The 20,578-nt window shown below is 44.1% G+C and overlaps 1 protein-coding gene across 6 annotated transcripts in view; it reads right to left on the reverse strand.

The window, feature by feature from the left end:
- The window catches only part of SPECC1 (sperm antigen with calponin homology and coiled-coil domains 1), a 270,576-nt gene that overhangs the window by 35,310 nt on the left and 214,688 nt on the right, over window positions 1–20,578 (reverse strand). The gene's annotated exons all lie outside the window — the stretch shown is intronic.

The following is a 20,578-nucleotide window of genomic DNA, read 5'->3' on the forward strand; positions in this document are numbered from 1 at the left end:
ACGGTTCGTTACATACAGTGGAGCAGGCAGGGCAAGACAAGACGTGAGTCTGGGATGTGGAGGAGGCCTGACAGGAGGTGGTCTGGGCTGTGGAAAATGAACAAGTCATGCACAGGATTCCCAGGGAGTTCTGGGAATATTGGAGACAAAAGTTTATTTTCTTTTCTTGAGCTGGTTATCGGACTAAATGAGCCTTGGCAAACCAAAATGTACGTGACTCTAAAGAACAAATCCAAATTTTGGCCAGCCTGGATCTTCCTCTGTCACTAAAGCAGCTACCTGACTATGACTTTAGGCAAATGAGTTGACTTTTCTGGCTTCTAGATTACTCATCTTTCAAATGAACCGGTTAGGTTGTATCAGTGGTTTTTAAATGATCAGCTATGGGAACTGCTCTTCGATGCAGAAGGTTTGGCTAAGGTAGAGTTTGAAAACTATAAGATTAAATGATCTCTTACCAGCTTCCTTTGCATCTTTCCATGTATATCCTATTTTGCACTGTCCAATACAATAGCCACTAGCCACATATGGCCAAGTTAGTTAGAACTGAATAGTTTAGAATTCAGTTTCTCAGTCACATTGGCCACCTTTGGCTAGTGGCTACTGTACTGGACAGTGCAGATCTAGAACATTCTCACCATTTCAGAGAGTTCTATTGGACACCAGTGTGCTGCACTTACACAAACATGCACATATACTTCCCCCTTTTTTTTTTTTGCAAATGGTGGCATGTTCTGCACACTTCTGTGTCCTGATTCTTTCCCACTCACTGAGATCTATAGCGAAAGGTCCTTTCACTATATGTGGAGAAACACTGATAGTGTAGAGACCAAGATATTGGCTTCTGAAACCAGAAGCCCGTCACTTACTAGTTGATGACTGTGAGCAATTACTTAACTTCTTTGTGTCTTAGTTTCTGTATACCTTTTTAAAAAAGATTTTATTTATTTATTTGACAGAGAAAGTGAGAGAGTGAGCACGAGTGCGCAGGGGAAGGACAGAGGAGGAGAGGGAGAAGCAGACTCCCCGCTGAGCAGGAAGCCCAAAGCGGGGCTCGATCCCAGGACCCCTGGCATCACGACCTGAGCCAAAGGCAGACGCTTAACCCACTGAGCCACCCAGGTGCTCCTCTGGATCCTTAAAATGGATATGGAATACCTTATAGGACTGTAGTCAAGACTAATTGCACAAATAACATGAAAAGCCCTTATAAAAATGTCTGCTGTATGATAATTCTTCAGTAAAGAGCTCACTTTTCATCACCATTAGCCTTCCATTCTCTTCTCTAAAAGCTATGTACGGGTCTGTCAGATGGATGGATACAACAGTCTCTTTAAGTTGGATATGACGTCTTATGTTCTTAGTTCTCTAAGTCGTCTCCAGTCTTTTGTTATTATACTACACACACACACACACGGAATAAATTAGCATGCATTGTGCCGAGTTGCCCTCAGAGAGGTTCTCCCACCTTATACTCCTCCCAACTCACAACATGCGGGTGACTACCTCCCTCCACATTCATAAGAGTGCCCACAAAGTTTCATACAGCAACATGATTTTGTCCACACCCCGATGCTCTAGCACTCCAAATAGAGTATTTTTAGTAAGGAAAAACTTTTTTTTTTTTTTAAGGGGAAACAGCACTTCATATTTTTGGTAACGAAGCAATTTGTTCTAAGGAATTTTGTTCCATGACCAAGTTTAATTTATGCAAGACAATCTTCCACCCTATCTTCACCTCTCACTCCCAGAAAGGCTGAATTCAGTCTCTAAAACCATCAGCTTCTGGGGCTAGACTTTCTTTTTCCCAGATGAACATTTCATGAATAAGAGAACGGAAAAAAATACTCGGTGCAGATTCACTTGGGACTATTATTATCTAAATAGACTTACATGCTGTCCTGAGGGATCGAGAGGCATCAGCGGCAAACATCAAGGCCTGTCTCTTAATGATGGCAAGATAATGGCTTTTGGTGTTGGATGGTGCTGGCTAGATAACAGCTGCTGACACATTTGATCTAGGGAGGCCCCCTGGCACCTCTGGCAGGACAAAGGATCCACAGGGAGGAGAAAGGACAAAGGCACATTTATTTATTTATTTGTTCAAGATTTCATTTATTTATTTGACAGAGAGAGACACAGCGAGAGAGGGAACACAAGCAGGGGGAGTGGGAGAGGGAGAAGCAGGCTTCCCGCGGAGCAGGGAGCCCGATGCGGGGCTCTATCCCAGGACCCCGGGATCATGCCCTGAGCTGAAGGCAGACGCTCGACTGAGCCACCCAGGCGCCCCGACAAAGGCACTTTAAATCCACCTCAGTCCACAGCAGGAGGAAACATTCTTACAATAATTTATTTTGAAAATCACACTTTTACTTCCTGAAGCTGGCGGGACATCTACCATTTCTATACATATTAAAAAATGTGTGCGTTGGCAATGTCTGAATGCAGATGTTTCCTTCAAATGAGCCTGTAAAACCAGAAGACTCAGCTAACTCAAGTCAAGAGCCCCTAACTGGGACCCTAATGCTCTCTCTAAAAGTCCCCCCTCATTTTCTCCTAAATTTTGTAGGAATTCGGCAGGTCGGGGCGCCTGGGTGGCTCCGTGGGTTAAGCGTCTGCCTTTGGCTCAGGTCGTGATCTCGGGGCCCTGGGATCAGAGCCGCAAGGCGGGCTCCGTGCTCCGCGGGGAGCCTGCTTGTCCCTCCGCCCCTCTCCCCCACTCAGGGCGGGCACACACACTTTCTCTCTCTCTCTCTCTCTCTCAAGTGAAGAAATAAAATCTTAAAAAAAAAGAAAGGAATTCGGCAGGTTGGAACAGGCCGGACGTGGATCCCTCAGCCTGCAGGGTTGCCGAGCTGAGCCCCACGCTTGGGATTCTGGGCTCCCGTGTGCACCTTGAAGCCAGGGCTCTGAGCAGTGGCCTTAGGGGCATGCGTATCTCCGCTCGCCCGCCCAAACCCACGCCCAGCCCCCACTCCAACCCCCGCCCAATCTGTTACCCTCCGCCTCTAGGTCTTCAACACAGACCTTTTTGACTTACGGAGCTCTAGAGCCCAAATTCTTGGTGACCGAAACACTTTCCTCTTCCTCAGTGCCAAGGAGGACTGACTGACCCCCCCAGTTTCTGGCAGGTAGTGGCGATATGGGGGATGGGGTGTGGACTACCTTCCATACCTCTGAGAAAAGGGAGGAGAAACCAAACAGCTAAAATATCTGTGTTAGAAAAAAGCTGACCTCCCACACAGGCGACAGAAATGGTCTAATTCAGTCACAGGGCCTGTTCAAGGTTTTGAAGACACCACGGCAAGGGTCCTCCCCAGAGCTGCGGCCGCAGCGTCCCTGCTGTGAGTTCACCCAGAGGAAGAAGGATGGCTGCGAAAGCAGGATGGGAGACACACGGATGAACGTGAGGACATTACGTAAGGAGACATGAACCGGAGACACAAACCGGACACACAAGAACGAAGGCTGGACGACTCCAGGTCCTTGAGGTACCTCTAGGAAGCAAATGCATGGAGACAGGAGGTGGAACAGAGCTTATCGGGGCGGGGTGGGGGCGGGGGTGGAATCAGTGCTTAACTGTATAGGGATTCCGTTGGGGGAAGATAAAACAGTTCTGCGGATGGACCAGGTAACAGCTACACGACAATGTGGACGTGAATGTGCTAAGGCCATGGAGCTGTACCCTTAAAAATGGTTAAAATGGTAAATTTCACAGTCTATTTTACCCCAAGAAAAAGAAAAAGAGATCAAGGATGACGGGAACAACAGAGCAGAAGGGACAGATCCCTGCCCATCTGCCCACAAACACTGATAAAAGCAGCTAAGTGGATTTCATTTGACAACGATGGATCCTCCCTGTGTAATTAAGAGTCCTTTCAAGAATATCCTGTTGTACTTAGCAAATTGCTAGGTAACTTCCCCAATGTGAGTGAGAAGTTTCCTGTGATTCCTTTAAACCACTGTTTGGTACTTCTGCTTGGCTGTGCTGCTGCTATTGTTTTGTCCTGGGGAACCCCAGAGCCTTGGGGGCTCTACCTCCCGTCTTGCAGAAGCAGCTCATCCCCAGTTGGTGCTTGTGTGACAGGAAATCTGACATCGTCAGGCGGGGCCACATCTGACCATTCTGTCCTCACCTTTCTTTTATCACCACCAGAACCCCCCCCCCCGGCCCCCCCCCAGGTTGCTGTATGGCCGGCCTTCTCCCCGGTCTTCTGAGTCCCTCTAACTCTGGGCACGACGCTGGCTTTGGACGGCTCACAGGGCTAGTCACCTGTCTGCCTGGCCCCTCGCTCGGATTCCAGCTCTGACGTCAGACCCGGTGGGGCTCACTGACCCATTCCTCATTAATTCAACTGGCTTTTTCTAGCCCTGCATCGGAAAACTTTGATTTTGACGGGAAAAGGTCTATGTATTCTACTCAAATTTGATTAGCACTGATTTTAGCTTTAGTCTTCACATGATTATCAGAATATGCTACTCAGATCCTTAGGCCTTTTCCACCTTTTCAACCCACATGTCTTATCACACTCATGGCTAGGTGACTGCAAATCAGGAAAAAGAAAACTAGTAAGAAAAGTATACTAAAAACATAAGATAATAAGAATAAGAGTAAATGCATACTAAAAAGCCATAAGAAAATGTGGATGGGCTGAATGTCTCTATTAGAAGAATTTTCAGATTATAGATAAAGCTAAACTGTAAGAAATATACTTAAAGAATGTGAATAAAAAAAGATCAAGAATAAAGGAATTATAAAAATATGTCATGCAAATAAAAGCTAAGCAGAAATGGGAACAGTGTATTAGCAGCATAAAATGAAAACGTTTAGGTCAGAAGGTTTAACTGAAATAAAAGGTACGCATATTAAGATACAAGAGCTATGAACTGTTAATATCTAACATAAAAACTCTTAGAAACCAAAGATTTTTTTAAAAAGATTTATTTATTTGATAGAGAGAGAGAGAGAGAGAGAGAGAGCGCAGTGGGGGGAGAGGAGGAGCCAGGGGAAGAGAAAGAAACAGACAAATGCTGAGCAGGGAGCCCAACGTGGGGCTCAATCCCAGAACCCTGAGATCATGACCTGAGCTGAAGGCAGACGCTTAACCGACTGAGCTACTCAGGTGCCCTGAAACCAAAGATTTTGACAAAAACTATAATCAGAGTAAGAGATGTCAACACAGCTCACTCAGAATTCCACAAATCAACTGGCCACACAGTGAAGGACACCCTTCAGCGCCCACAGAGGGCAGCTCAGGGCCATTCACAAGGTTCCCTTGAGAATGAGTAGGGGGCCTGCTTTACATGTGTGGAACTAAAAGGTCCTTGCAGATGACTTCGATCAAAGGAAAAGAGCATTCAGTCCCAAGGAAAATTTAAGCCTCCACTTCTGGGGAACATGAGAATTCCAACTTCTAAATGAGAGGTTTCCCAACTTCAAGCCAACAAAATTTCAGAACGCTCTGAGTTCTCATTTACAGAAGGAGTGTCAGAGTCTTGTATGGGTCTGTCCTGTATCCCAGAATATAATTTGTTCCTTCTGGCTAAAAATTGTCACCAACCCTACTGGAGAAGGCAGAAAAATACCTATTGCATTTTTTGACCGTGTATAAATGATACAGGGTTTCAGTGCTTGCAGACATCTTAACGAAAAGCCAGGTCTTATTAACAAAAAAATTCATTTATACCTAAGCCAGGCAACAACAAGAAGCCAAATGTCCCTTTAGAGTATAAAGAATATGCTTCAACTGGGTGCTACGTGCAACTGATGAATCATTAAATTCTACCCCTGAAACTAGTAATACAGTATATGTTAACTAAAGTGAATTTAAACTTAAAAAAACTATAAAAACAACAAAAATAAATTTAAAAAAATATGCTTTGTATTAAAGAATGACCATAATTAAGTAGTGATTTTCCCCCAGGAGTAATATACCACATTATACACCATGTACTAGACTAAGTTGGGATTTTGCCCCCAGGAATAAAAGAATGTTTCTCCCATGAGGAAATCTGCTACATAATGTAATACACATTTATGTTAATTACATAAATGGGCTGAAAGAGAAAACACCTTATGTATTGCTCAATAAATGCTAAAAAGAATTTTGATATAACTCTTACCTATTTCCGGATTAAAAAAAAAAAATCTCGGTAAACTCAGAACAGAACTATGCTTCCTTTAACTTGAGAGAGTATTTACTAGGAAACAACACAAAAATATATTTAAAGGTGTGATACTACTGTGAACGGAAAACGAGACAAGAATATCCAACATCAACAGTAGTATTCAACATTTTCTGGACTTTCATGAATGCAATAAAAAAAGTACAAAAGGTATACATATTGGAAAGAAGCAAAAAGATACTAATTATTTGCAACAGTTTGCCTCAACAACTCTAGAAAATCAACAAATAAAGTCAAATAACGAAAAACGTCGAGATGGAAAAATTGTAATCCGTCACGATGACAGCTCTAGTAGGAACCCCTCCTATGGTATAGCATACAGGACGGAACTTTCTCATTTTTCTGCACGTGAGCAGCGTGTGGCGAAGAAGCAGACCATGAGTCACAGACAACTAGGTCAGACATCCCCTAAAGTCCTGTTTATGCCTGGGTCTACCAAGTACTTGAACACAGAGTGCTAAGTAAATGATAAACAAATGGCCATCCACATAGAAAAAAAGCTATCCTTCTATATAGTAAAATAAAAAACTGCAAAAAAAGAAAGATTTGAATATTTAAAAAGGATGATCTGGAACCCCTGTGATGGATAAAGGCTAATATTTTAATGTATAAAGAGCTCTGAGACTTCAAGGTACAGAAAGGAGACTGAACACACGGACTTACTTTCATTCCCTCTTGAAGCCCCACTAAGACCACAGGAAAAAGATTGCTTTTTTCCCCAAGGGTGTTCACTGATGAGCAAGAAAGGAAAGACGAAAGGAAATAAAATTCTGGCATGTAATAAGCAGACAGACCAGAGGTAACTAATATAACAGACCTAACAAAACTAAATCCCAAGCCAGCAGTGGGGAAGAGCAAATATCCCACCTGATTTTAGTGCAAAATTTCCCAAAGACTCAGGAAATGGGTGGCGCAAGGCACTTTGGGAGGTAAGAAGGAAGGTGGTTAAAAACAGGACTGGCTTGGAAATCCATCTACAAGGCCACGTGAGTCCACAGAAGCCCAGGGAGTAAAATGGGGTCTCTCGACAGGGTGGGTATTGGGCATAATTCTTACTTCTAGATTTAAAAGCAAATTCTCAGTAAACTCAAATCCAAAGCAAGCTTCCTTCAGTTAAGAGAGAATTTATCAGCAAACGATTGTGACAATTAATAAAGGGAACTCTCACTAAAATGGAGCAGGAGAGATAGAAGGGGAGGCTGGAAGGGGGAGCCTACTGCCCAATGTCAGTTGCAGGAAAAGTTGTCAATTACAGACCTCAGAAGAATCCTCAGGGAAGAATTGCCCCTTACAGGCCCCAGCAGGGGAAGATGGACACAGCATCTCCTACAAGAAACAGACTATCCCTGCAACTCAGACAATGAGAAAGAAACGGTGGTCACCCTGAACTCTTGCTTTTTCTCCAACGGACTTTTGTTCAAAACAACTCCTCCCAACTTACCCTTTCTTCTCCATAAAATAACATTCCTCTCTTGTTGTTGGTTTTTTTTTGGACTCGTCTATGTTTTGCCATAGTTTGCTTGTCCCAAATTGCAATTCTGTGTTATTCCTGAATGAACCCATTTTTTTTTGCTGGTAAAATGACTATCTTATGTTTAAGGTTAACACAGTATAAAAATGACATTTCATGGTGAGGCACGAGTGATGCCCTGAAAATAGGGGAATCAGGAGGACTTTGCAGGGTGCCCAGGTGGCCAACAGACCCTCCGATCCCCTGTGCTCCTCTCTGGTCTACTCCCCCAAACCAGCTGCCAGGCTGGTGCCCTCAGCCAGAAGACCGGAAGGTCCTTCTCTGGGGAATCTGACCAGCCCGACAGGACAGACCTGAAGACACAGACACCAGGAGTCCATCAAAGACATGACACAGGTACAGCACTCTACAATGAAGACCACAGTCGCAAGCCTCACATGTGAGCCAGGAGCTACCAGTCGGCTTTGGCGAGTCCCACACTTATATGAGAGCAACAGTCAAGGACCACTACTTTTCTGATAAAGTCTCTAGCACACAGAGAGAGATCAAGCGATACCCACTAAACAAAGAAACCTGGAGGAAAGTACTTAGGCAGGGACAAGATTTGGGGATAAAAGCAACCTACTGTTCTGGGCAAGATTAACAGAAGACATCCCATGTGTGAAACAAAAACAGAAACGCTATAAAAAATTTAGGGTCCGAAAAAGAACTCCTCGAATGTACAAATTGGATTGCGGATAGATACAATGGAGTATTATTCAGCCTTAGAAAGGACACACGCTACCACATGGATGAACCTTGAGGACGTTCTTCTGGGTGAAATAAGCCAGCTACAAAAGGACAAATACTGCATGGTTCCACTCATATGAGGTACCTAGAGCCATCAAAACCATAGAGATAGAAAGAAGGGTGGCTGCTGGTGCTGGGGGAGAGAGGATGGGGAGTTACTGTGTAACGTGTACAGTTTCAGTTTGGGAAGATTTGAGATTGATGGCACAACAGTGTGACTATACCTAATACTGAATTTTCGGACACTTAAAAATGGTTAAGACAGTAAATTTTATTTTATGCATATTTTACCACAGTTAAAGATTTTAAAAGATGAATGAGGTGAGAAAATAGGATAGCAGAAATTAAACATTTGGGCGCCTGGGTGGCTCAGTCGTTAAGCGTCTGCCTTCGGCTCAGGTCATGATCCCAGGTTCCTGGGATCAAGTCCCGTGTCGGGCTCCCTGCTCAGCGGGAAGCCTGCCTCTCCCTCTCCCACTCCCCCTGCTTGTGTTCCTGCTCTCGCTGTGTCTCTCTCTGTCAAATAAATAAATAAAATCTTTAAAAAAAAAAAGAAATTAAACATTTAAGAGATGTTAGAACATTAAGTTAAGGAAGTCTCTCAGTAAAACTGTGAAACAAAGAGATGGAAGAAAGTGAAAAGAGATGATAATTAGGAGACAAGGCTAGGAGGAATACCAGAAAAAAAACACAAAGGCAGAAATTAGCAAAAAAATAACTGAAGAAAATAAGAACATGAGTTATTTTATTGAAAGAGTACAAGGAGTACTCAGCGTGACAGAAAAAAGGAAACAAAGAGTCACATCAAGGCACATCACCCTGAAATGTTACAAAGCTGAGGACAACCAGAAGCTCCCACAAGCTTTTGGAGAGGAAAAAAAAAAAGGTCACATATGAAGGATTGGAATTATTTGTTCTTACTGCAACACTGGAAAGTAAAAGACAACGGAGCGATGCCTATGAAATTATGAACAAAATTTTATGGCCTAAAATTTTATAACCAATTAAACTATCATGTATCAGAGTCAAAGATACAAGGTCATAGAAAAAAAAATTTTTTTCAAGGCCATAAAATTTTACCTTCCATGAACCCTTACTCAAAAAGATACTGGAGAAACCAAAACAAGAAAGGGTTGGGGGGCGGATAGGGCCCAGGACACAGAAGATCAAAAAAAGAGAGGGGCACCTGGGTGGCTCAGTCGGTTAAGCTTCTGACTCTTGATTTCAGCTCAGGTCATGATCTCAGGATCATGAGATCGAGCCCCTCACTGGGCTTCACATTGGGCGTGGATCCTGCTTAAGCTTCTCTCTCTCCCTCTCTCTCGGCCCCTTCCCAACTGCTCGAGTGCACATACACACATGTGCTCTCTCTCTCTAAAAAAGAGAGGAGCCAAGATAGAATAGTGAAAAGAGATCCCAATTTGAGAGCTGTGCACCAGGCACAGAGGACAAGCCATGTCGGAGGAGGTCAGAAGGCTCCAGGAGATTTCCTCAAGGTGAAACTAGGAGAATCTTTGACTTGCATGATGGAAGGGATATTTCACAAGCATCTGGAATGAATTAGTGATTATTACATAAAAAACGAAACAACAAAACAAAAAGATGAATATGGGAAAAACAAAAGGTTGTACAGAAAAGAAAAAGTGATAATGTTATGTACTATTATATGGCTTATCTACAAATAACATTTATATCCTCTAAATGTAAACTCCAAATATGCACAACTATATTGGGAGAATGGGAAGACAGGAAATATGGGGGTGGGGGTGAAAAAGAGATAAACCCTCATCTTTCATAGTAGGAGATCAAGATACAAAATCTAAATAAAAAAACAAGGGGCGCCTGGGTGCTCAGTTGTGAAGCATCCTCCTTCGGCTCAGGTCATGATCGCAGGGTCCTAGGATCGAGCCCCGCATTGGGCTCCCTGCTCCGCGGGAGGCCTGCTTCTCCCTCTCCCACTCCCCTTGCTTGTGTTCCCTCTCTCGCTGTGTCTCTGTCAAATAAATAAATCTTTAAAAAATAAAATAAAATAAAAAAACAAAAACAGCAGTATAAGCATGCTATTTAGCAATGTGGAGGTAAATTGCAAAAGAATCATCAGCTCAGTGGGATGAAAGCACCTGATCCTAAGAGGGGATAACAGAACTCTACTGGGTTCCTAGGATCTTCTATAGATTGTTATGGACTGAATTGTCCCCCCCCACCCCCCCACCGACAAAGTTGTAGGTTAAAGCCCTAACCCCAGTGTGACGGTATTTGGAGGTGGGGCCTTTGGGAGGTGAATGGCTTTAGATAAGATGGGGGGGTTCCTCTTGATGAGATTAGTGTCTTTTTAGTAAGCTCAGGGAGTAGCCCCCACCGTTATCACTTTCAAAGCCATGTGAAATAAATATTTGTTATGTAAACCCCGCAAGTTTGTGGTATTCTGTTAGAGCAGCCTGAGCAGGCTAAGACTTAGATTTTCCATCTGGGCACGTGTAACTGATAAAAATACAACAAAAAGAGCTCTTATATATTTTGAGGGGGGAAAAAAGTGAATAGGAAAGCAAGCAAAGCGACTGTACTAGTATTTTCACAGAAGATATATTTCATTTCATATATAAATGGCTAACAAACTGATGAAAGGTGCTCAACTTGCATCTGTAATGAAAAATTAAAAGAGACGCCATTTTCTCCTCTTGGACTGGGAAAGATGAAGAAGAATATCTATACCCAGTAGTGGAGAAGGCAGGAGACAGGCACACTGTTTAAGGGATGGAAGCTTGAGTAACACTGCAGGAAAGCCACTTGATAATGCATCTCAAAATCCAAAGTGCAACATACCCTTTCATTAAGGAATGCTACTTCCTAGGAATTTAGTTTACAAAAATCTAGTGCAGGTCTAGAAAAGCGTGGTCAATGATGTTCATTACCACGGCACCACTTTTATTTTATTGAGGTAAAATTCACGGAACACAAAGGTCACCCCTGAAACCACCTTGAAGTGTACAGTTTAGTGGCTTCTAAAACATTCACCACGTTTGGCAGCTGTTGCATTCCCATCACACTAACAGGAAATCCTATACCTGCTAAGTAGTCACCCCCTATACCCCCTGACCGCCAGCCCCTGGCAAACATTAACCTTTTCTGTTTCTGTGGATTTTCCTGTTCTGAGTATTTCGTATAAATGGAATCACATAAAGATGTAACATTTTGCATCTGCCTTCTTTCACTTAATACAATGTTTTCAGCGTACATGTGTGTTGCAGCCCTTCATTCCACTTTTCGGCTGGCTAATAGTCCACTGTATGGACATACACATTTTCTTTATCCATTCATCCATCCAGAGATTGTGCACTACAGCTCTTTCCACCTTTTGGCCACCATGAAGGAGCCGCTGTGAACATTTAGGTTTGAACACTTATTTTCAATGTTTCTGCGTATGTACGCAGGATGGGGTTGATACTTCATATGGTGAATCTATGTTTGACTTATTAAGGAGGCCGAACCCTTTTCCACATTGCTTCACATTCCCACCCGCAGTGTCGGCGGTCACATCTGTGACCTGACTTGTCACATTTTTCATTTCGGTTATAGTGCTTTTTGGCTCCAGAACTTCTGTTTGGTCCCTTTTTTACATTTTCCATCTCTGTGTTGACAGTCTTATTTTTGAGTGTTCTGGGCACATTTAAGACAGTTTCAAGTCTTCATCCAGTAGGCCCAGTGTCTGGGCCTCCTTAGGGACAGTTCCTTTTTTTTTTTCTTATGAATGGGCGAAACTTTCTTTTCTCTGCATAGCTATAATTTTTTTGTTGAAAACTGGTGTTTTGAGTATTATTATTTTTTAAAGATTTTATTTATTTTGAGAGAGAGAGAGAGAAAGCATGAGTGGTGGGGGGGGGCAGAGGGAGAGGGAGAAGCAGGCTCTCTGCTGAGCAGGGAGCCCGCTGCGGGACTTCATCCCAGGACCCCGAGATCATGACCTGAGCCAAAGGCAGATGCCCAACCGACTGAGCCACCCGGGCACCCCAATACATGTGATTTTTAAGTGCTCTTGAAAAATGCTGCCTGAGAAGCCACCTCTTCCCCAGGGGAAGTCCCTATGTCAGCAAAACAAAGGCAAGTCCTTGAGCCGATCCTTTAGGGAATCATCAGACAGGTCAAAACACACCCCCACAGGTCCCCAAGAACAAGGGCTGTGGTGCTGCTAGCAAGTCGCGTGAGGAATGCTGGCTGCCATCTATAAGGCTATTGCTGAGCTGGGAAGCTGAGGATGGTATGGCGGAGGAGTTAAGATGGCACAGAGATCTCTCACAGAAATTCTGTAGCTTCTCCCCTGCTTCGTTATGTGTTCTGCTGCTTGTCACAAGTTTTTGACTAGATTCCAGGGTTATGAAAAGGCTGGTTCTGACGGTTTTTGCCACCTTACTTGTTGCTTTTGTAGAGGGAGGGAGTCATGGATTTCCTTAGTCCCCCATTTCTCTGATGCCCTCATGGTACTATTTTTAGGGTGGGTGTTAAGACAGATGTTGTGGATTGCTTTAATCAACCATCTTCTAACCCCCTCTAGGAGCTAGAAAGTTGAGAAGTGCCATTTCCGTGACAGCCTTGCAGTTTGTGTTCGGGATGTGATTTAGGATCTGTCAGTCACAGGTCCTTGCACGCAATGGACTCAGAACTGGGTCACCTGGAGGAAGAGGCATGGTTGGGGCATCCACTTTGCTGGTCCAGCCTACAGGAGAGGTGCTTTGATTCTGGAGCTGGCAACTCTGGTAGCAGGTTCCCAATTGTGCATCATCATGATCACAAAGGCCGCCTCCTTGGCAGGCCAGTTCTGATATGTAGACGTTGGGAGTGAGTCCGTCCTTCCTTCCTTCCTTCCTTCCTCCTTCCTTCCTTCCTTCCTTCCTTCCTTCCTTCCTTCCTTTCCTTCCTTCCTTCCTTCCTTCCTTCCTTCCTTCCTTCCTTCCTTTCCTTCCTTCCTCCCTCCCTCCCTTTTTTAAGATTTATTTATTTATTATTTTAGAGAGAGAGCGTGTGAGCAGGTGGGGGCAGGGACAGAGGGAGACAGAGAGAGAGCATCTCCAGCAGACTCCCCACTGAGCACGGAGCCCAATGTGGGGCCTGATCTCACAACCCTATGAGATCAGGATCTGAGCTGGAACCAGGAGTCAGACACTTAACTGACTGAGCCACCCAGGTGCCCCATCTAGCCTATGTTTCTTTAATACTCCTAACAATTCTGTGAGCGGTCTCCCTTACTGAATAAATTCCTTTCTGTTTAAAGCAGCTGGAGTGGATTCAGAGGTCTATAACAAACAGCCTGTGTGTGTGGCCACACAGTGTGCGGAAGAAATTCCAATGGAAAGTGGCAAGCAACTGGAAGGTCCATCAACAGGCCACTAGAAGGACACCTGGGTGGCTCAGCCGGTTACACATCTGCCTTTGGCTCAGGTCATGATCCCGGGGCCCTGAGATCAAGCCCCACATCGGGCTCCCTGCTCAGAGAAGCAGTCTGCTTCTCCCTTTCCCTCTGCTGCTCCCCCTGTTTGTGCTCTCTCTCAAATAAATAAATAAAATCTTTAAAAAAAACCAGGCCACTAGATAAAGTATTGCTTATGCCTACAATGAAAATCCACGCAGGAGCTACAAATAATAAAATGGCTGTATGTGTACTCACAAAAGGATGAACACAATGTACCAACTGCAAACACATTGCCTATCAATGTATGATTCTATTTTTGTGAAGTTTAAAGACATGTATTTGTAAATTATATTCAAGGCAGTGGTTCTTAACCAGGGGTGATCTCTCCCCTCCCTCCCCTGGTGGGGGACATCTGTCAACGTTGGGAGACATTTTTGATTGTCTCAACCGGGACAGTGTAATGGCATCTCGTGGGTGGAAACCAAGGATACAGCTAAAATCCTACAATGCACAGCACAGCCCCATGATAAAGAACTGTCTGGCCTCACATATCAACAGTACCAAGGCTGAGAAACCTTGATTTAAAGAAAAATATCAAACTGTTATTAAAAATGATACTTTTAGAGAGCAGGAGTGAGCAACAGAGTAGGAATTATGTCACTGTTTGTACACGATATAACATTTCATTTCCCCCCCAAGAATCAGGATTTTTTTAAATGGAAAAGATACAAATAAGGAATAAACCAAAGAACACAACTTATTTCTAATAATAAAAGGAACAAATGCTTAGGGTAAAGATTCAGAGAACACCCAAAGAGAAGATCAGTTATGATCCTTTTGATCCTTAAGGCACAAAACCCAATAGGAACTAATTGAAGAAAAGCGGAAATCTGTTCTAAGGATTTTATTGTTTCCCAGAAACTAAGGATATCCGAAAGGAGGCTGCTACTGAGCCCTGACAAGCACCCGGAATCAGGAGACAGGAAGGTGTCCCATTTGTTTTATTACCTGGCCTTCTCCCCCTGCATTTTCTGTCCCTATAGAGGCTTTCCTCCACATCTTTCCTGGTCAGGGTGGCCCTGGGAGGGGTCTCCTGGACCACATGCATCTCAGGCTCAGACTGGCAGGAGGAGTCACGACACTCAGCGTGTGACCACACACACAGGCATTCCCGGATTTACTGCAATTCAAGGACTTATGGTCGTGAAAGCCTACAAAGCAAAATCAGCAAGGCGAAAAGCCACATGAGGTCAAGTCTAGAAGAAACCAGGTGCAAGCCTCTAAGAGTCCTCTTCCGGTAAACTTAATTCCCCAGCAATGACTTGTGACAATACGAATGCAGTGCTGTCTACCAAGGAAGCTCACCTGGGACTTGACCCTGGGTTTTTGCGGGAGGCTGGTCACGTAGGCGCCCTCTGCCTAGCACATTCCAAAACGCCACTACCAGCAGGAAGGCAGGTGTTCAGCAGAAACCACAGTGGTTTCTGAGCCTCTCCTATCAGTGCTGGGAATGGTGCGAAGTCTCCCCAAATCCAAGTTACCAGACACCAGTTAAGGGCCAACCTCATAAGCAGCCTTTGTAGGCGCAGCCTATAGGCAGGCCTGTTCCGTTGGCAAAAACATGGCTGCCAACAGCATGGAGCTCTGCATCAGAGTGATCTTGCACTCAGTTCTGGCTCCAAACTCCTGGGGGGAGGCTAACTGGCCCGGCTTCGGCTGGGTGCCCTCCCCGGCACCAGTCAGCAGTGAATGGGGGCGGGGGGGGTCACAGCTGCTTCCTTTTGATCCCCATCCATGAAGTTGAGACAAGTCCCTCCCCATCTGCTCCCCCTCACGGGGATCTCTGCAACACCCTTTGATACTTTCATTCAGAAAATAATTTTTATTACTCACGATTTCCTCTATCTGGGCAGACACACACAACTGAGAGTAAGAAGGGGAGCGTCTAGGCATCATGCTGGCTCCTGAGCTGAAACCCCTAGAAATATGGATTGCCGGGAGTTGAAAGTATGAATGTATTTCCCACAACCTGGGAAATAAGGCCCTTCATCTTTATTTTCCAAACAGATTCTACTGTTGCCTCAGGTTATTAGACAATGCCTGGTGCCGTTTAAAATGTCTCCAACAAATCATTGTGTCTCACACACAGTTGCAGATGCAGAGACCCGGGCTGAGAAAAGGCCTCGGAAGAAGAGAGGCCAATGATGACATTCATCTTCTGTTGAGAATTTATCTTTATAATGAAGTCAGGAAAAGGACAATAAATAAATCAAAGCACTTAACATTCTTTGAATTGTGCATGTGGCCCTCCAGAGACGCATCTCATGAAAGAAAACAACAAAGAGAGCTCCACATGGCCTGAGATTCCACAGGCTGCCTGCTATTGGCCAAGCATATGCTAGCACTTGTCTGTGGGAACTCAGAAACAGAAAAACAGAAGTTGCGCGCGACATGGGTGTTCTTTCCAGATGCAAAATAAGATTTGTTTTGGACAACACAAAGACTGCTTTTTTTCTCTAACAGAGAAGAATATATAGCCCCCAGCTCATGAGCTCCAAACAGGTTCAAAGAGGTCTGTCTGTGCCTCCCTGATACCACAGTTATCCCTTGCTAGCCCAAGTCTCGCAACAAAATCTGGAAACTGCATAGACTCAAGATAGGTTTTGAAGTCAGTCTCTCGCTCTCCTAACACTTGCTTCTTGCTATCTGAAATGCAAGAACCACATACGATTTGAGTCATAGAAGATACTTGAATACATCTGTATCTCAGGGAGGGGTCCGCCAACTTTTTCTGGCAAGGGCCAGATGGTAAATAATTTTGGTTTGTAGGTCATACAGCCAAAAAGGCTCTACTGTAATGACTCAAACCCTGCAGTTGTAGCACAAAAGACCTAAGGCAATATGTCTACAGATGACTGTAACTGTGTTCCAATAAAACTTTACTTATAAGAACATGTGGTGGGCTCAATTCGGCCCCTAGGCCATCGATGGCTGAACACTGATCTGAGTTGCGGCTTAAATCCACTGTTACAGGACCAGATCCACATCATTATTATTTCAAATGACAAAAGCTTTGAGAATACAAAGTGTTCACTTTAACTGTCTTTAAAAAATAAGACGGGGCTAGGCCAAGAGAAAATTCTGAGTTATAGCATGTGCAATTCAAGGAAAGGACACTGGAAAGGACATCACTTGGAAAAGTGCGATTTTTCTTTTTCTTTCTTTCCTTTTTTTTTAACAAAGATTTTATTTGAGAGAGAGTGGGAGAAGGGGAGAGAGACAGAGAGAACACGAGAGTGCACACAAGCTGGGGAAGAGGCATAGGGAGGGAGAAGTAGACTCCCTGCTGAGCAGGGAGCCCCATTTGGGGCTCAATCCCAGGACCCTGGGATCATGACCTGAGCTGAAGGCAGTCGCTTAACTGACTGAGCCACCCAGGTGCCCCCTGTCATAATGTATGTTTGATGCAAAGAATAAATTTGGGTTATGAAGCATAACAATAAAGTGAATACCTGTGAATCCCACCTCCCAGATAAAAATTAGCGTACAGGGGTGCCTGGGTGGCTCCGATGCTCGAGCGTCTGCCCAGGGTCCTGGGATCAAGCCCTGCATAGGGCTCTTGGCTCAGTGGGGAGCCTGCTTCTCCCTCTCCCTCTGCCTCTCCCGCCTGCTCATGCTCTCTCTCTCTCTCTCTCTGTATCTCTGTGTCTTGAATAAATAAAAAAATCTTAAAAAAAAAAAAACTAGAGTACCAATACCTTGTTCATCTCTCTGTTTTACTGTTTTATTTCAATTAGTTTTTAATATACAAGGTAGTTACACAGCTATATTTTTTAAAGTTCTACTTGATAAGATTTAAAATTTAAATTTCAGTTTCCTACCCCTCTACTTACCCCATATCTTTCATCTCCCCGATGCCCCACGTAAGCTCTTCCTACCATTGTTTTAAAAAATATTATCTTTTTTTTTTTAAAGATTTTATTTATTTATTTGAGAGAGAGAGAATGAGAGATAGAGAGTACGAGAGGGAAGAGGGTCAGAGGGAGAAGCAGACTCCCTGCTGAGCAGGGAGCCCGATGCGGGACTCAATCCTGGGACTCCAGGATCATGACCTGAGCCGAAGGCAGTCGCTTAACCAACTGAGCCACCCAGGCACCCCAAAAATATTATCTTCACTGAGATATAATTCACATACCATAAAGTTAACTTTTGAAATGTACAATCCAGTAGCTTTTAGTACATTCACAAAATTGTGCAACTACTACCACTATCTAATCCCAGAACATTTTCATCAGCCCCAAAAGGAAGCCTGTGCCCCTAGCCCCTGGCAACCACTAATTTGCTTTCTGACTCTATGAATCTGACTACTCTGGACAATCCGTATACGTAGAATCATAGAATATGTGATTTTTTGCAGCTGGCTTCTTTCTTTAAAAAAGATGCAATTTTAGGTACACCTGCGTGGCTCAGTCGCCTTTAAGCATCTGCCTTTGGCCCAGGGCATGATCTCGAAGGCCTGGGATTGAGCCCCGTGTGGGGCTCTCTGCTCCATGGGGAGTCTGCTTCGCCCTCTCCCTCTGCCCCTCCCCCCTGCTCCTGCGTGCTCTCTCTGTCTCTGTCAAATAAATACATAAAATCTTTTTTTAAAACATGCAATTTTAAAAATAATTTTTTTGTTAAAAATTTACATGCTCATTGTAGAAAATGAAATACTACAGGAAAGCATGAATAAATTTCAGTATTTAGCTAGAGATAATCACTGCTGCTAACATTTGTATAACATTTGTATAAATTTTTTTATACAATTGGAATCATACTATACAGACTGTTTTAGAATCTGACTTTTGACTTATAGTGTGCACATTTTTTCCAGTGCCTTTAAATATATTTGCCCAAAGCATGATTTTTAAAGGCTTTATAATATTCCATTGCACACATTATATCATAATTTATTTGATTCATATCTTGTTGGAAATTTGTATCACTTCCAGTTTTTGCAAAATGATTTTAAATAAATAAAACTATAATAAACTTGCTTGAAATTATATTTTCACAGTCATAATTATCTCCTTGAAATAAATAACTAGGAACATAATTTCTGTGTTAAAGGACACACTGATTTTGGGCGCCTGGGTGCTCAGTCGTTAAGCGTCTGCCTTCGGCTCAGGTCATGATCCCAGGGTCCTGGGATCGAGTCCCGCATCGGGCTCCCTGCTCAGCGGGGAGTCTGCTTCTCCTTCTGCCTGTCTCTCTCTCTCTGTCTCTTATGAATAAATAAATAAAATCTTTAAAAAAAAAAAAAGGACACACTGATTTTGACATTCCTGATACAATTGCTACATTTCCCTCCCAAAAGGCGGGATTCATCTACACTCCCACCAATGGTAGAACAGGATTCTCATTTTGCCCAGCTCATCGCTTAAAAAAAAAATCTGATGTGGTAAGCAAAGAAATGACATCTCCTCCTTTTATTTGTATTTCTTTGATTACAAGTGAGAATGAACACTTTGCTTAAAATTTTAAAAATAATTTTAAATGATTAATAATTATTAAAATAATAAATTAATACTTTTTGGCTATTTGGGGCACCTGGATGGCTCAGTCGGTTAAGCGTCTGCCTTCAGTTCAGGTCATGATCTTGGAGTCCTGGGATCGAGTCCCACATCGGGCTCCCCGCTCAGCGGGGAGTCTGCTTCCCCCTCTGCCCCTCCCCCTGATCATGCTCTCTCTCTCTCATAAAAAAAATAATAAAAACTTAAAAAAAAATAAGATTCTTTCTTTCACTCTGCCCCTCCCCCTCGCTCGCTCTAAAAAAAATTAAAAAAAAATTTTTTTGGCTCTTTATAACTATCATGCATAGTTAAGCGCTTAAAATTTTTTTTTTTAATTTACATGGAGTTTGCCATATTGAGCTCAAGGCCCTGCAGCCATGAAGGGAAGGTATTCAAAGCTCCGGGAAGACAAGATGATCACTAACGCCCTTGGAGACCTGGCAGGGATGCAAGGGAACACCCAGGGCAAAGGGGTGCATGACTTTAGGTGTCACCAGCTACTCTCCTCTGGGGCACGGCAAAGGCCAAGCTACCACCCCTCCTTTTGCGCTTAAACTCCCGCCCAGAAGCCTTGAGCCCCTTTTCCACTGGGAATGAACCCATGATCTATTCTCCAGTCTGGTCCCGACCCACCCTGTACCTTGCCCACCGTCATGCCCAGCCTGCCTTCCGTCCCTCCTTCTGCCCCAACAACCTCTTGCGCTCACGGCTCCCTCTGCCTGGCATTCCTTCTACCTCATCTCAACGGAGCTGGCTCTTCCTGTCATTCTGGGCTGAGGGGACCCATCATCCTCGGGCAGCCCTTCCCGACCGAGGCTGCCCCCGGTCACCCTGCACTGCTGCTCTGCGCAGCCCTTGGGCCTGTTCCCCTGGCCCTTCTCTTCTCTTTCTTTGTCGGCTGCCCACTTTGCTGTCTGTCTAGACCTGGTTGCTGAGCACAGTATCCAGCAGGTGTTTTTGCTGAGAATATCTGCTGAGAATATGCACGTTTTTATAAAACTCAGTTTGGTGACCCCCACACCCCAACCTTGGACTAAAGCTAGTCTGATCATCCCTTGATCAATATTCATCGACTGACTGTCCCAGTCACCGTTGGAGGTGTCCCACGATGTTCTCCCAGAAACTGCCAGGAGCCTTCTCCTGTATGCCACACTGCTCCTCAGCCTGACGCCACAC

Source organism: Callorhinus ursinus, unplaced genomic scaffold (assembly GCF_003265705.2).
Source record: "Callorhinus ursinus isolate GAN/ISIS: 27379988/994484 unplaced genomic scaffold, GSC_fseal_2.0 scaffold43, whole genome shotgun sequence".
NCBI classification, from domain to species: Eukaryota; Metazoa; Chordata; class Mammalia; order Carnivora; family Otariidae; genus Callorhinus; species Callorhinus ursinus.